The following is a 14,981-nucleotide window of genomic DNA, read 5'->3' on the forward strand; positions in this document are numbered from 1 at the left end:
CAAAAAAAGAGACAGAGAAAAAGGGATACAACTGTTCAAGACATAGTAGACCAACAAAACTGTCACCATCAAAGAAACATAAGAAAATCAAGCTCCACTATAGCCTGTGATCCTAAAAAAAAAACATCCTCAGGTGACTCTTTCCATCTTTCCACTACTGTAACAAGACAACTCAATGCTATGTCAGAAAGTATGTGTGACTGACAAGACGCCCTTACTGAGAAAAGGAAACAGATAAAAACAGCTGCACTAGAACAGCAAAACTCGACATCTGAGATGTGAAGTGGGGTTTTGTGGACTGATGAGTCTAAATTCATCATTGAGATTCGTAATTACTTGGACAGTGGGCACTGAAAATGCAACCAACTTCTTAGACTAAACTTTGGAGGTGTGGAGAAATATCCCTGCAGGTTTGGAAGACTGAAAACAAGACTTCATAAAAGAAGGGAAGCAGCAATAAATGCAAAAGAAATATGTTTTCTGAATTTCATGGCCATTCTGACTTGAACTATAGCCAGTGTATGAGGAGCCTGGCCACTTCCTATTTCTCCTGTTATATTGAAAACATAACTGCAAACCAACAGAGGGCACCCGTGAACGAGTCCTCAACGAATGGGAGTAAACGGAGCTAAATGGCTAAAAACAAAAAGTAAAAATAGTTTCAAACACTCACCCAGATCTTTTCTTTAATCACAGAAAGTAGAACAGTATATATCACTAAAAAAGCAAAGAAAACTCATGTTTTCATGTATGTTTCCTTTTTTTTCTACAGCAAAATGCTACTAAGTGCTGATTGGTTGGTGAGTGGAGCATTTAATTGGCTGTTCACACTCAAAGGCATCATAAACTTACATGAGGCGGCTTTTTAAACTTCTGTAACTCAATTTTTTATAACTAAACGCATTTCAGTGTTTAGGAAATGATTGTATTATTTTATGTTAAAAATATTTCAGCATTCATAAACAATGATTTTGCTCAAATGCTCCATCTTAACCCATTTATTTTGGACTCACTCACAGGAGCCCTCTAGCATTTGAGAACCCCGGAAGACATTACAGAGCGGTAATTCTTCTCTGCTTGAAATTAGAAACATGAATGGGTGGTCTGTCTCCTGCATAGAACTTTATACCATTTGCACAATTTTGAGCCTACAATTTTGAGGGTACCACCCCAGTGACAAGAGGTGTACCACCCCAGTGACTAGTTTCATACCTTTTTTTCTGAGTGTGTAATGTATGCATTTTCTCTGATTGTTATGAAATTACCATGTAATTAGAAACTCGATAAGTCTATTATTAATAATTTATGATGATGACTACATTCTGCACCAACGGGCCTGTAAAACAGAGACTAACACCTCTTCTGTGGAATGTTCTGGAGAAAGAAATGCATGTATAAACACTACCGTCTCTTCATTACTGAGCTTTTATTTTTTTCCTGAGCTTGTTCCACTGTTATATTGCACCTTTCAGACCTTGCACCTTAAAACTTGCAAAATTAGCGGGCAGGGCTATGCACAGCTGAACGCTAATTTCAGGTCTGTTGTGAGTGCGATCATATCAAGGAACATTCTGTGCTGTGCCTGCACTCGTATGCACTTCTTTCTTTGGCTATTGAGATGCAAATGGTGCAATAAACTGCAGCAATGAGTTACGTGTGGAAAAATACTATGAACAGAAAGTCTATATTTACAAGGATGCTCTTAAACATGACTGAGAAACTGCTGTGTCTATGTAGACTCTTGCTGCCTGATGAGATGTAGGATTCTTCGTCTGGACCTGATTGACCTCTTTACAGCTATTTGCATGTACCATGCTCCCACCTGCAGTGATGAAAAGCCTCATCTCAATGCTCCCTAGATTTTAATGAATAGTCCACCACCACGCAGCTTCAGACCTGCCAACCTTGCATGAACTCCTAACTCGCTCTTCTAAACCTGCCAGTCCTAATCTTTCATATTTTCAAACATAATATGCTATATGTCCCTGACACAAACTTTTTGAGCTCAGTGCCTCTGTTTAATCTTTCCTACTAAAACTTGTTCTACTTGCTTCTAACTTCTCTATCCCATGTGGCCCAGAGGAGGATGATTCTTTTCTTGAGTGTTTGGTCTCACTCAACATTTCTTCCTAGCGCTCTTAGGGAGTTTTTCCTTTTGAGTCTTACTTCCGCTCAGCATTCCTTCCTCATACTATTTGAGACTTTTGCCTTTCGAGTCTTGGTTCCTTCCTTATGTTTCTTAAGGGTTTTTCCTTTTGGGTTATTGTTCCTCTCAGTGTTCCTTCCTCATGCTCTTAGAGAGTTTTTGCCTTTGAGTCTTAGTTCCTCTCTTTGGTTCTTCTTCGTTTGCTTAGGGTGTTTGTCCATTTGAGTCTTTGTTTCTCTCAGTGTTCCTTCCCCATTTTCTTTGGGAGGTTTTTCTTTTGAGCCTTCAATCCTCTAAGTGTTCCTTTCTCATGCTCTTTAATAGTTTTTCCTTTTGAGTGTTGGGTCCACTGAGTGTTCCTTCCTCATGCTATTTGAGAGCAGCTTTTGAGTTTTGGTTCTTCCTCATGTTCTTAGAGAGTTTTGCTTTTGAGTCTTCGTTCCTCTCAGTGTTGATTCACGCAAACTTTTCCATCTGAATATTGTTTCCTCTCTAGTATTTGTTCCTCTCAGTATTCCTTCCATATGCTATTTGGGAGTTTTTCCTGTTGAGTATTCGTTCCTTTCAGCATTCCTTCCTCAAGCTATTTGCAAGTTTTTCCTTTTGAGTATTGGTTCCTCTCTTTGGTTCTTCCTTGTGTTCTTAAAGAGTGTGTCCCTTTGAGTGTTGATTCTTACCAGCAATTTTCTTCACGCTCTTTCCTTTTGAGTCTTGGTTCCTGTCTTTGGTTCTTCCTTGCTTGCTTAAGGTGTTTGTCCATTTGAGTCTTTGTTTCACTTGGTATTCCTTCATCATGTTCTTTGGGAGTTTATCCTTTTGAAACATCTCCTGCTCCTTGAAAGTTTTTTCCTTTTGAGTCTTGGTTCCTTCCTCGTGTTTTTTTGGGAGTTGCTCCTGTTGCGTCTTGCTTCCTCTCAGCGTTCCTCTTGCTTTTAGTGGGATTTTCTGTTGCACTTGGCTTGCTCATTTAAGAGGCTGGACCCACATTTCTGGAAAATTCGGAGTCAAAGTCTTGCTTAATACTTTTGCACTGAAAGTATCATGTAATGAACCTGAAGAATAAAACATGGCCTAAATGTGTTTCAAATTGCGGCACGTGGCAAGGACTAAAGTTGTAGTGTAAATCAGTCGCCTAGGTGCACCTACACCAAGAGCTCTTGCTTAAAGTTGCCAATTAAACCTCACTCCCAAAGCAAAACACCACACACTGTTGCCTCTGTGGATCATCCGTCCCTTAGGATGAAGGAAAAGTTCTCTTTTGAACTGATCTAGAGATCTAATGAACCCACCTGTCCCTAAAGGGGACAACACTATAGTAGGAGCAGCTTCTAATCCCTTATTGCCTTTTGTTGTGCTATATTTATCCCTTTCTCTTCCTTTCTTTCTCTCTTCCACTTCCTCATCCTCCCCTCATGGAGTGTTGGCGGCCTGGACAGGCTCGCTATCGGGTTTGGCCGAGGCCCCAGACTCCATGTTCCGCGTAGATCGCCCCAAATGGTCTAGGACAGGATGATGGAGTCTCATTAGCCTCCCGCGCCATCTGACGAGAGGAGTCTGGGCTTCTATGATGATGACCCCCCTTTGCCAGAGAGAGCGCCCAAAGCTCCTGCTGGGCAGGCAGCACTCTCACTGATCCTAACGCAAGGCGCCAGTCATAAACACTCGCCTCCCGGACCCCCCTGCTGAGAAGGAGCTTGGAGGCGTCCGCCAGGGACAGCACTCGCTCAAATGTGGATCGTGCATAGCTCCTGGCATCTGGACTTCAAACACAGCATGGCGAGGACTGGTAACATATGGCCTTGTTATTATGGTTGCCTTGTGGTTTCGCTTGCTGGAGGAAGGCGGCGAGTTGGCCTGGCTTATAGACAGTTTATAGGCTGGCTTGTGAGCATTCAGTTGCTGGAGTGCTATACTGCTCTACTGGAGCTAGAAAGGGGACAATCATCACTGAAAGTGTTCGACTTTAAACGTCTTTTATCAGTTGAAAGTCTTGTGTTCTCTAAATTTTCCTGATATTTCTGGAATAAAACAGTTTTCACTGCTATGTGAACATTATTAAAGCTTCAAAACAGCTTTCTTTTAGTCTCTTACATTCTAGTTATTAAGCAGTTATTAAGTGTATTTTTTTTAATGTATCTTTGTACTTACCACCGTATTTGTCAAAATATTTGATATATTCTATTGTGTCCTTTATCAGTTTAATATCACTTTTAATTCCTTTAGATTATCCTGGCACTTACCATCATTTTACAACAAGACTTTAAAGTTTCTTACTTTATTACCTGTATATCACCAGTAATGTCCACAACCTGTCGGACATTTGGCTGTACTTTAGTTAGAGTTTAATATGTTACTGTCTAAGCACTTACTGTCACATTACTGAGTTATTTAATTTAGTATTGCCTGTACTTCACACTTAATATCTAGAACCTATTTGTCATTTCAGTGCAATTCGCTTAAACTTTCTTGGAACCTACAATCATGATGCCCAAAATAATGATCTGGTAGTTTTTGTGACTGTACCTCACATTTATCTCAGTTGATATCTAGAACATATTAGTCATTTAAATGTAAATTAGTTACACTGTCTGAGAAATTACCACCCAAAATGATTATTTAGTACTTGGGAGTTTGTTACCCATCATTTCTCAAGTGTTATCTAGAACATATTTGCCTTTATTTGCCAAATTATCATCATGCTCACCAAAAGAATCATCAAGTACTTCGGAGTTTGTACCCCACAGTTACTCAGTTAATATCTAGAATTTGTTTGAAATTTCATTAGTTAAACTATCATGTTCCCCTGAAATAAATAGCTGGTCATTTAGGGACTGTACCTCACATTTGCTCAGTTGATATCTCAAACTTACTTGTCATTTAAAGTTGATTCAGTTAAACTGTCTCAAAAAATAACAATCACATTACCTAAAATAATGCACTGTAAAACAAAATCAAAAGGTACTGTTCAAATCCCTGTTCACTCAAGCCATGTACGTAAAATAAGCTGCAAACGTGGCTCGTTTTGATTCATCAACATCTCAACCACAAACTCATTTGCATAGCAACTACGCCTATAGGTGTTTATTCACATACATGCTGAAGCGATAAAGTGTTGTTACTGCAAATAAAGTTATTGGAGCAAAAGATCTGGGGAAAGCAAGTTAACGTGCTGTTACTGGTCGAGTCATATGAGTCAGTGGAGCATATCTGAAAGACTGAAGTTTGTTTCTTCTGTCTTCCCTAATCATTTCACTTCAAACAGCTTTGTCATTGGTGCACCACAGCAGCTTCTCATTTACATATCGCTGCTGACGGAAGAACTCTTGCATCTCGATTTTTGTCATTTTTCAGGTTTTGACATAATTCGACCACGCCTGTTGTCTTTTACATTGTGTGGGAATTTCATGATGAATGGACCAAGAAAAATGGTTTAAAATGACTTGGTAAAAAGTCAAATTCCATTGACTTACATTAAAAGTAAAGAAGGTTTTTTCCCTCTCCTGTAAAAATACCATGTAGGAGCCTTCAAGACACATTAACAAAAACAACCTGTTCATCCTAATGAGGAATGGAAGGAACGGAGAGAGGTGTAAAAACGGTGATGTCAAATGAATTACAGTCTTATCCAAAGGTTTTGGCAACCCAGTCATAAGACATTTCATTTTCCAAAACGAAAAGTAAGTTGACATTTCCTGAACAGAATAAATGGTATATTTCTGTAAATGTTAGTGCACAAATTCCACCACATTTCTGTAACTTGTTGGAAAATAAAAAAGCAAGATTTCACTTGAGAAAGGGTGCATGGTTTTTGGTGCACTGCACAACTGTGACAGAAATGACAGCTATGAGAAGAGCATCACAAACATTTCCCATCATTGAAATGATCTTTGACCACTTACAAGAAACAAACCACAAATTTGCAGCTCTGTTCATTTCTCAGACACATCTGTAGACAAACGTCCCCGACGCCGTCCAGATCCTCATGTTTTACATCGCCCTGGTCTCCACGAAGAGCTGAATAACTCACAGAAATGAGTGAGTTTACTTTTTAAATGTCAATATCTTAAAGCCAAAGCCTCAAAAACACCCTTCAAGCCACAAACACTTTATCCAGCTTTCAACTGAGCACCCAGTGGACTCAACTCTCACCGCTGTTACCACACAACTTTCATCCCAAACGCCCCCTGGTGGCCAGATGCGGAGCTGCACCGAGGCAGATTGACTCCACTGCCATTGCAGTGGCTGACAAAGAGGTCGATTTCAAGGTAAAATAAAAGCAGCGCACCTTTAATGTTTTTTTTTCTGGCTAATTTGGGGAAAGAAGTGCACGAATAACCCGTTTGGGCAGCAAAGACAGCATCAACAACCGTTAAACACAGAAGTGCTAAAGCTTCCGTCCGTAAGTTTTCGTGTCAGTGTGTCTAAAGCGAGATCAAATATCTGAGCAACTTTCAGATCTGCCCTCCACGGCGTCTTCAGCCACTTCGGCTGAAATGAAAGCGGTCCTCTAAAGGCTGAGGGGTCATTAGCTGCTCGCTGGGCTCGTACGGAGGCGTGGGATGAGGACGAGGTGCTGCAGAGTGAAACTGGTCTGCTGAATGCTGATGAAGGGAAGCGCCATGTGAGTCAAATTTCTGCAACAGTTTTTTTTGTTTGTTTGTTTGTTTGTTTTTTCTACGTACGAGAACCGGGAGAACGGGCGGGCACACGCGCTCACGCGCGCAGGCCGGCTCTCCGCGGCACTTTGTTGGCTTTAATGTCCCTGGAAGAATTATCGGCGGTGCCTTTATAAATCCCGACCGGCGCACATTCGTCACTCTTAAGGTAAATAACGAAATAAACAAACGCGAAAATAAATAAACAAATAAATAAAAGTCCTCAAAAACCTCAAACATCCCCAAAAATGCTACAATAACTACGCTAAAAAATATATAAACCAACGCAAAAATCTATCTACATATATATATATATATATATATATATATATATATATATATATATATATATATAATGATAATAAGAATAAGTGCGAGCGCAAAAAAAAATGCAATAATAATAAAATAATGAACTGCAACCGTCAAAGAGCAAAGATTCCCAAACTGCACGTGCGGCCAAAATCAGCCAATAAATTCCCGTAAAATCCATGAAACCCATAAAGGCAGAGCGCGCTTTACCTTTCGCCTTCGGGGTCCTTTGCGCAGTCACACAGCAAACCGGACCGAGCGGGGCAGAGAGCGCGCGAGACGGGCGAGTCCAGCGCGGCGCGAGACCATCACTCACTCCGCTGAGAAAGTGCAGAGAGACCGCGAGACCGAGACACGGAGAGAGAGAGAGAGAGAGAGAGAGAGAGAGAGAGAGACTTACAGACAGAGCGCGAGCCTCACGGCGCCGCGTGCACGAGACACTCCGCTACAATGATAACCATTGAGAAAGCGCAGCTGCAGAGAGAGAGAGAGAGAGAGAGAGAGAGAGAGAGGGGGGGGTGGAGGGATGGGCGCACGCGCGGCGAGAGTCCATGCAACCTCGCTGTTTCCATAAACTCGACGTAACCCTTGCGCAGAAGTGTTGGCACCCGCCCTGCTCCTCTCCTCTCCTCCGCGAGCGCGTTTGTAAAACTTACTTCGCGTGCGCGAGAGCTGTGTGTGGAGTGAGAGAAAGTGCGCGCGCGTGTGTCCGTGTGTGAGCTGCATGCGCGTGTGCGCGCGCAGTCCAAACGATGCCTCCGTCCCTCACACACTGCGATACGCGCATGGACGCTCGTTCCTCGGCGCGGCTGTGTGTGTGCGGCACTGGGCAGAAGTCCGAGACCAGCTTGCGTTTATTTCATGACGCGCAGAACAAGTGATTCATGTTTCGGTGTCAGGAGATGAAGCAAAATTTCACTAAAGCGCCAAAAACCTTACGGAATTTTCAAAATGCAGTTAATATCAAAGCTTCCGTCTTTTCCGCAGGGATATTTTTCACACTGCCTTGGAAGATGGTCACAAGTTCAGTTTCTCACAGTCCAAGCGAACACATTCAGGGGTGCTGAGGCCTGGACGCTGGGGAGGTCAGTCCGTGTTCAGCTTCTTTGTTTGATGTGTCCATCTCCATTTCTCAGTGAGGTTCTTCTTGATCAGCTACACATCCTTTCAGACCCACAGTGCTAAGTGGTCTTCTCACAGTGGAAGGATGGACACACCAAACTTGCTCATCCGTGTCTTTATGGACCTGCTTTGTGCACTGGTGTCCGTCCTGTCAAGGGGCCATCCCCAAACTGTTCCCACAAAGTTGGGAGCATGAAATTGTCCAAAATCTCTTGGTCTGCTGAAGCATTAAGGGGCCAGGCCCATCTCCTGAAAAACAAACCCGTGCCATAATCCCCCCTCCACCAAACTTTACACTTGGCACAATGCAGTCAGACAATTACCGTTCTGGCAACCGCCAAACCCAGAGTCATCTCACGACTGGACTTGTTGCTCAGGTGGCGTCCGATCACGGTACCACGCTGGACTTCACTGAGCTCCTGAGAGCGACCCATTCTTTTACAAATGTTTGTAGAAGCAGTCTGCAGGCCTAGGTGCTTGGTTTTATACACCAGTGGTCATGCAAGTGATGGGAACACCTGAATTAAATTATTTGGATGGGTGAGCGAATACTTTTGGAAATATAGTGTCCGTTCATTCCTTTTTTGCTGAGAGTGTAGGAGTCACATTTTCTCTATAGCTTTTAACAATTAGTTTGAATTAGTTTTGGTAACTCCAATGTTTTCAGCTGCAAGTGGATTATCTTGTACACTCTAAAAACATGGTTCTAAAAGGCTTCCTTAGCAAAGACAATGGCTCTGTGTAGAACTATGAATACTCAAAGAACCATTTGCGTGCTTAATTTGTATGGCTCTACATTGAACCTTTTGGAAAATGGCCTAATATAAGCTCTGAAAATGGTTCTCCTGTTGTTACAAGCTTGACGTTAAAGCAATAACAGAACCCTTTACAAAAAGACCCATACTACATACCAAGAACCATAACACATTCTCCATCAATCTGCAGAACCATTTCACCACGCAAAGACCCATTTAAGCTTGCAAATGATTCTTTGAGTGTTCATGGTTCTATATAGACCCTTTTCTGAACTAAGGAAACCTTAAAGAGGCCATCCTTTTTAAGAGTGTATATAATCTTCTCAGAAACATCTTCAGCACTTTTTTACTGGAATTTAAATAAATGAAAGGTGCTCTCTGACTTTAGGCCGGCAATGTGTGTGTGTTTGTGTAAGAGGTCTTTAGTGGTATAATCATCCTCGCTCTCACGCTGCGCTCTCTTGTATGTTCATGGCGAGTGTCCATGTCTTTAGACTGTGACGGGGGGAAAAATAGAGTGTGCTTTTAATTCATCTGTCACTTAGCTTATGCTCTATTGTTGCCTGTGAGTGAACGACTCAATAGTGGAGAATTATGATGTGCATGGCAACCCCCACCCCCCTTTCTGACGAACGGAAAGCAGAGCTTGTGCCTGCCATCCACTTCACTGTGATTCAACTCAAACAGCTCCAGTGCTCTCGGGGGAAGCAGGGCCTCAATCCCTCTGTGGCTTTAAGACAAATAAGCGAAAGTTCTTATTGAAGCGCTCTCCCTAATCCAATCCTAGACGTCTAAATGACTTTACGGAAAAAGAAGTTAATTAAGTGTTCCTGGCTGCCACGGCACGGTAAATAGACCTACTCGCTCTCGGCGGCAGACTAGCTTAGAACAGTGCCTCATACATGGAGAAACATGGGAAGAAATCACAGTGTTGCCATTATATTGAATGAAACCTTGCATCTCCTAAATCAGTGGTATTTAATTAAAGTTCAATAAGATCCAGTTAGTTAAAATATTCTCAAGCAAAGGTCAGAACATCATAATGTCTAACTTGCATTATGATTCACTGCCTTATACTGTAAACTGAAGTAGCCTAGTAGGAATATCAACATCTTATACAGTCAACAAGTGAATGTCAAATCAAATAAAGTACAAGTCAATGATATTTCAACAGTCGGTTTCCTTGTTTTAGAGAACACCATGTGAAAACTTCCCTCTGACTCACTTTCTTCTCTGACTGCTGTTTCTCGCCTCGTCCCTCCCCTGTGTGTGCGTCACTCACTGGAGTCTCAGTGCTCATCGTAATGCACTGATCTGACTGGCTGATATGTCACATGTGATATTTACAATGCATGTGATTGTTCTGTGAGTCTCCTGGTCCGCTAAATCAGTACCACAATGATTAGAAACGATACAGATTAAAATAGGACTCCGTCAAAATTAAATAATTCTCCATAGTTTATCAGTTATCGGTCCAGGTCAGCATAGGACAGCGCCTGCGCCTATTAGTGACCTCTTTCCTAAATGGTAACCGTACAGGAGAATGATAACTTTATCAGCTTTAAATGAATGTTGATGTAACAAGAATATTGGCCCAATCGTCATGAAGCGTTCACACAATGTAAAGAATAGCTGGTGGTTTGAAATTATGCTAAAAACTTACAAGCGACAAAAAATGGAGATACAAAATTAAATGTAAAAATACTGTTTTAAAGTACCAGTACGCTGCCTTCAAATGCTGATCAAATAGTCCAATTAATAATGACACTAATAATAGACACTTAGCCAGCCGTCACAACAGCTACACAGCTCACAATAGACACTTAGCTAGCCGTCACAACAGCTACACAGCTCACAATAGACACTTAGCTAGCCGTCACAACAGCTAAGCAGCTCACAATAGACACTTAGCCAGCCATCACAACAGCTACACAGCTCACAATAGACACTTAGCCAACCGTCACAACAGCTACACAGCTCACAATAGACACTTAGCTAGCCGTCACAACAGCTACACAGTTCACAATAGACACTTAGCCAGCCGCCACAACAGCTAAGCAGCTCACAATAGACACTTAGCCAGCCATCACAACAGCTACACAGCTCACAATAGACACTTAGCCAGCTGTCACAACAGCTACACAGTTCACAATAGACACTTAGCTAGCCGTCGCAACAGCTACACAGTTCACAATAGACACTTAGCCAGCCGTCACAACAGCTACACAGTTCACAATAGACACTTAGCCAACCGTCACAACAGCTAAGCAGCTCACAATAGACACTTAGCCAGCCGTCACAACAGCTACACAGCTCACAATAGACACTTAGCTAGCCGTCACAACAGCTACACAGTTAACAATAGACACTTAGCTAGCCGTCACAACAGCTACACAGTTCACAATAGACACTTAGCCAGCCGCCACAACAGCTAAGCAGCTCACAATAGACACTTAGCCAACCGTCACAACAGCTACACAGCTCACAATAGACACTTAGCCAGCCGTCACAACAGCTACATAGCTCACAATAGACACTTAGCCAGCCGTCACAACAGCTACACAGCTCACAATAGACACTTAGCCAGCCGTCACAACAGCTACAGAGCTCACAATAGACACTTAGCTAGCCGTCACAACAGCTACACAGCTCACAATAGACAAATAGCCAGCCATCACAACAGCTACACAGCTCACAATACACTTAGCCAGCCATCACAACAGCTACACAGCTCACAATAGACACTTAGCTAGCCGTCACAACAGCTACACAGCTCACAATAGACACTTAGCCAGCCATCACAACAGCTACACAGTTCACAATAGACACTTAGCCAGCCATCACAACAGCTACACAGCTCACAATAGACACTTAGCCAGCCATCACAACAGCTACACAGCTCACAATAGACACTTAGCCAGCCGTCGCAACAGCTACACAGCTCACAATAGACACTTAGCTAGCCGTCACAACAGCTACACAGTTCACAATAGACAGCCAGCCATCACAACAGCTACACAGCTCACAATAGACACTTAGCCAGCCATCACAACAGCTACACAGCTCACAATAGACACTTAGCCAGCCGTCACAACAGCTACACAGCTCACAATAGACACTTAGCTAGCCGTCACAACAGCTACACAGTTCACAATAGACACTTAGCCAGCCATCACAACAGCTACACAGCTCACAATAGACACTTAGCCAGCCGTCACAACAGCTACACAGCTCACAATAGACACTTAGCTAGCCGTCACAACAGCTACACAGTTCACAATAGACAGCCAGCCATCACAACAGCTACACAGCTCACAATAGACACTTAGCCAGCCATCACAACAGCTACACAGCTCACAATAGACACTTAGCCAGCCGTCACAACAGCTACACAGCTCACAATAGACACTTAGCCAGCCGTCACAACAGCTACACAGTTCACAATAGACACTTAGCTAGCCGTCACAACAGCTACTTACAACTAGTAATCGTAACAGCTGCTAAACTAGTAATCGACACACCTGCTTAGCTGGTTAAAGGAGCGGTTACTTTGCTAGTAATCGTAATTGTTAGCTAGTAGTTGGAACAGCTAATTAGTTTGTAATCACCAGAGTTCCATAGATCCTAATTGGAGCAGACAGTTTGCTCATAATGGGAACAGCTAGCTAATAATGCAAACAGCCGCATAGTTAATAATCAGAAACGTTACATACACAGTAATGTGGTCTGGATGACCAGTTAGCTCGTGACATGGACAGCTCCTTAGCTAGTAAACAGAATAGTTACTTAGTTCATATTTGCACAGGCTAGTTAGTTGGTGATATCCCCTGTAGTAAAAATGCGTAATACCTATACAATACAACCAGCAGCTACAGATATAAGCACGTCTACGGCTTCACGTTCATGACAACATCTAGAAACACTTTTTTACTCCTGATGAAGGAGTAAAGTTCAGCAACAAGCCAGAAACTCTGAAGAGTTTTAAATGTTTCCACATCTAATTGTGACTGAAGGGACATTCACATGCATATGGAAGTTGGTAAGTATGACAATTCTGCCCATGAAGGTGGTATCACACCAGACTTGTCCACTGTCGTCACAAATCATCTGACAGCTCTACCGTGACCTTCCACTACGACCATGGACGGCCATCCAAACCACAGTGCTGCTGGGAACATCTGAATGGGTCTGATTTGAAAAAGCAATGATTCATATTTAATCAAAATTGCTCTCTAGTTCTGTTTCTGGTTCAGTTTTGGCTTATGGCTGGAAAAATCTCCCAGATGCCTGATTTCAACATGCCGTAAATCTTTTGTCTGTTGTCCATTTTTACAGTCATACAGTGTCTGAAACCACGGCAACACTTTCTATGAATCTCACGTTTGTAAGCATATATAAACACATTCATAATATGTTATAATGCATTCATAAAGCATCATAAATATTTATAAAAATGCATTACACATGCTTACGCTTATTATACATCATGAATTTTTAACATAATGCATTGTAAGTAGTGTTCATAACAAATTATAATGTGTGACTCATTTTTATAATGATTTAGAACCATGTTTATAATGCCTTATGAATGCATTATAACATGTTTTGTAAAATGTGTTTATAAATGCTTACAAACGTGACATTCTTAGAAAGTGTTACCGGAAACCCTGTATCTCCATTTTTGGCTTTTTTTTGGTTTTTGACATAGTTTAAAATTGCCTGTTGTCCTTTACATTTTGTGTCAATTTCATTAAGAATGGATCAAAAGAAACAGCCGAAAGTGATTTGGATAACTGTTTGGTTCCATTGACTTACATTAAAAGTAAAGTAGGTTTTTTCCTTCTCTTGTAAAGTTACCATTTTGGAGGTACAAGGTTTTCTTCAGACAACAGCGAAATGCAAGTCTATTTGAGATCAGTTAAGAACTCATTGTAGTTTGGTGCAAACGTGCACTGATCAGACTGCACAGTGCTAACCAGCTATTTCTATGCTTCTTTTACTTGTTACCTACATTAGACAGCAAACGTGTCCAGGCTGATAGACATTTGAGGTAAGGTGAAAAGCCTGAGAGCTTTATTTTCTCTCAAACTGCCCCTTTAAATCTTTTTTCTAACAACTTATTTTCTGACAGTTTTAAACACCAGTCACTGGTATCATGGATCTTTCCTCTGTGTGATCTGAGTTTGTCCATTTAATCTTCCCTGTAAACTCGTCCTACTTATGTCCTAACTGCGCTATCCGATACAGCCCAGTGTTTCCGCTCAGCATTTCTTCCTCAAGCGGTTAGAGAGATTTTCTCCATGAGTCTTGGTTCTTCTCAGTGTTCCTTCCCTATGTTTTTAGAGAGTTTGTCTTTTTATTCTTGGTTCCTCTTAAAGGTTCTTCCTCATGCTCTTAGGAAGATTTTCCTTTAATTCCTCGTTCCTCTTAGTGGTTCTTTTTCATGCCTTTAAGAAGTTTTTCCTTTGGTTTTAGTCCTTCATTATGTTCTTAGGGATTTTTCCTTGAAAGTCTTTGTTTGTCCCAGAAGTTCTACTCAAGCTCTAAAAGAGTTTCTCCTTTTGAGTCTTGGTTCCTCTCAGCATTTCTTCCTCAAGCGGTTAGAGAGATTTTCTATTTGAGATATGGTTCCTCGCAGTGTTCCTTCCTTATGTTTTTAGAAAGTTTGCATTTTTATTCTTGGTTTCTCTTAATGATACTTCGTCATGCTTTTAGGAAGATTTTCCTTTGATTCTTCATTCCTCTTAGTGGTTCTTTCTCATGCTTTTAAGAAGTTTTTCCTTTGGTTTTTGGTCTTAGTCCTTCTTTATGTTCTTAGGGATTTTTCCTGATGAGTCTTGGTTCTTCTCAAGATTTTTCTCATGCTCTTAATGAGTCTCTCCTTTTGTTCCTCTTAGTATGTCTTCCTCATGTGTACAAAGTTATTTTTTTCTTCTAAGCTTTGGTTCCTAAGGTTTTTTTTTCTCATGCTTTTAGTGACCATTTGGAGACTTG

General features: G+C 41.6%; 1 protein-coding gene across 1 annotated transcript in view; it reads right to left on the reverse strand.

The window, feature by feature from the left end:
• Window positions 1-7,486, reverse strand: part of cdh7a (cadherin 7a) — a 133,816-nt gene extending 126,330 nt beyond the window's left edge. The window contains exon 1 of the mRNA XM_017706002.2: window positions 7,321-7,486. The gene's annotated coding sequence lies outside the window, so the exon portion shown is untranslated. The remainder of the gene's footprint in view (window positions 1-7,320) is intronic.
• Between the last annotated feature and the right edge of the window lie 7,495 nt (window positions 7,487-14,981).

The sequence above is a fragment of the Pygocentrus nattereri genome, chromosome 19 (genome assembly GCF_015220715.1).
Source record: "Pygocentrus nattereri isolate fPygNat1 chromosome 19, fPygNat1.pri, whole genome shotgun sequence".
Lineage (NCBI taxonomy): Eukaryota > Metazoa > Chordata > Actinopteri > Characiformes > Serrasalmidae > Pygocentrus > Pygocentrus nattereri.